We start from the raw sequence: 3,168 nt of genomic DNA on the forward strand, positions 1-3,168 counted from the left end.
GGGAATGCTATGCTGACTGAGCGAGGGCTGCCTGGAGCGGCTCTTATACCAGCAGGATTGCCCACGTCTCTCGTCTTCCCCCTGACCTCGATCGCTGGGACCTCCCACCGGTTGTCGGAAACACAGCCAGCCCACTCCTCGTGCTAGGTCGTGGCCTAGCGGCGGCCACCGCGGGCATTCACGAGTGCTTACGAGAACGTTAATCAAATCGCGCGCGAAATAAAGTGGCTGCGTCAACGAGACAGATTTTAAGGTGACGTTCAGCCTGCACATCGAAGAAGCAATACGACGGAAGTGAAAATTATGCCGTAACCCTAAATATCTCCAAGGGAATGTCGGAATGATTTCTTCCTAAAGTTGAGTAACCAAGCAATTGTAATTAACGAACTGTGTACCATCTTAAGAAAAACTCCACTGGGGCAGTGAACTAGGGGTAGTCATAAAGCTAACCCCGCACCGCAGTTCCGCAGCTAGCCGCTATAGGGACCGGAATAAAATGGTACGCCCCACTGACGAGGTATCATAGGCTAATTAGTTTTCTGAGTTTGAAGAGTAACACAGTTGTAGCAGTCCATACTAAGTTGACGGAATTGTACGGCAGCAGTGCAGTCATTTATCAGTTGTCGGGCGGCTCAGGCGCCACCAGTGTCTTCAGACAACTCTGAATAACGAAGAACGGAATATCAGACCATATCTTTGTGAAGAACCGAGGAAGTGAAGGTCTTAATACTCGGACACCATTGTATCACGGAGGCGATAGTGGAAAAAGAGAAAATCGATCACGGGACAGTTTTCGACGTCATGCACGTCACTTTGAACACGACGAATGGAGCCACCTGCTAGGCTCCGAGACTGCTTACATCCGTTCAGAAAGCCCTCCGAACTTAGACAACAGCGGAAATGGTGCAACTGTGCCAAGCCAGTCCAGATGACTTTAATCGCCTAATTACCACGGACGAGCGCTGCGTGTATCAATTTGTTCCTGAGACAAATGGACAAAGCGAGCAGTGGGAACATGTGGATACACCGGCCAACCATCATCGGACAAGGAGATTTTGAGCTTTTTGTGGAACTCGCAAGGAACAAAGCGTCAAAGGATCGTCTTACCGCCGGCCGCTGTGGCCGAGCGGTTCTAGGCGCTTCAGTCGGGAACCGCGCTGCTGCTACGGTCGCAGGTTCGAATCCCGCCTCGGGAATGGATGTGTGTGATGTCCTTAGGTTAGTTAGATTTAACTAGTTCTTAGTCTAGGGGACTGATGACCTCAGATCGTGAGTCCCATAGTGCTTACAGCCATTTGAACCATTTGATCGTCTTACCGAAATCTCCAGACGAAGTCCGTCGAGACGAAGCGTAGAGGGAAGCTGTCCAAAGGTGTGGATTTGCTCTGCGACAGCACCCCAGCCCATTCTGCACAGGTCACTCACACATGTTGCTTCTTTGGGCTATCAAATACTACCCCATTCACTTTACTCTCCTGACATAGCACCTCGTGACTTCTTCCTCTTTCCTCTGGCGAAGAAACCATTGCGCTCTACAAAACCTACAGTTCGGTAATTTTCGTGCAGTACATAAATGATGTTGTAAATGGTATGATTACTAGTAGTATTCGTTGCTTTGTCAGAGATAGAAACATAATTGAATGTACGAGAAAGAAACTGAGAGCCAACGACTTCTCTTTGTTGTTTGTTTGTTTCGCACATAATTAGCACTGCACATCGTTCAGTGTTGGCCCACTGAGTGTTTTATGTCCTTACAAAATATAAATTGCATTTTGTAAGTAATAAAAATAGGTTGATAGCGTAACTTCTCCACTTTTAGGTAACCAAAGCAAGTACTTTGTATGTAAGTACAGTTTACATACGCAAACATATAAAAATCTATTCAATTATTGTTGTTATTTTGAACTCAATAGAACGTTCTTCATCATGATCAAAGAGAACAGTTTTCTATTATTATTGACGTCAAAGTTTTCTGTTATTATTGATAAGAGTAAAAGTTGCTGATGAATAACAGAAATATGTTTTGTATAAACTCGGCGAAATACTGAAGCGACGTTTGATATGTTTTCGTTTTGCAGTTTTTTAAATTTTACCTTTTTACAGGAAACTGCGTTTTCTAGCACTATGTGGTAAACGTGCAGTGTTTTTTTATATTTTTAACACGAAAAGTCACTGTTTAAAGTTAGAAATGAACAATTTTCTAAGAAAACAGAATTAAAAATTGACCATTTTAAACATTGATATAAATACTGTTTATTTTTAAGTAATAGACAGGAGGATAATTTTGTAGAACAAAAGTGTTCCAACCATTGGAATACACTTACTCAGTTTCTAGAAGGTTCACTTCTTTTGATTTCTTGCGTAATCTAGTAATCCACTGATCGCGTACTCAGCCAAAGCTGTCGAAATGAGTTAACGTCCGATAGGCATGCAACACACTTAAGGTAGAGATAATGCGGTTACAGTCTCAACAGACCAATGCTACCGTAGTCTACGCTTACTTGTGATAGTCCATGGCAGCCTGCGATTGTTTTACAGCTCTAGGCAGGCATTTTTCGAACGATGACGAGATGATTTACTGGACTGTTTCCTGAACAGCCAAAATACAGACTCCAAAACCTAGGTCTCCGCCAAGCCATCCGTCGTTAGGAAAAATATGTCACACTGACAAATGAATATATAGAGGACTAATACCATCACCATGTTATGTTGTTTCAGTACGATAATTAAAAATTCACGACTTACTGTTATGGTGTTGCTCATATGGCAAAGATATACAAAAAAAATCCTCCTCTTGCTTTCCCCTGCTGACTAGCCTTTGTTATGCGTTAACAGATTAGTTGAAATGGCTCTGAGCACTGTGGGACATCTGAGATCATCAGTCCCCTAGAACTTAGATCTACTTAAACCTAATTACCTAAGGACATCACACACATCCGTGCCCGAGGCAGGATTCGAACCTATGACCGTAGCGGTCGCGCGGTTCCAGACTGAAGCGCCTAGAATCGCTCGGCCACACCGGCCGGCCGTTAGCAGATTAAATTGTCTGTGCAAATAATGATTTATTAATTGTCTTGAGTAATTATTGCTAGCTGTTCTAGAGTTTAAAAAACCAATATCTCGTAAGGCGTGCCGGCTGTGTACTTAATAGGACGTTTTCATTGAGTC

The sequence above is a fragment of the Schistocerca nitens genome, chromosome 2 (genome assembly GCF_023898315.1).
Source record: "Schistocerca nitens isolate TAMUIC-IGC-003100 chromosome 2, iqSchNite1.1, whole genome shotgun sequence".
Classification (NCBI taxonomy): domain Eukaryota; kingdom Metazoa; phylum Arthropoda; class Insecta; order Orthoptera; family Acrididae; genus Schistocerca; species Schistocerca nitens.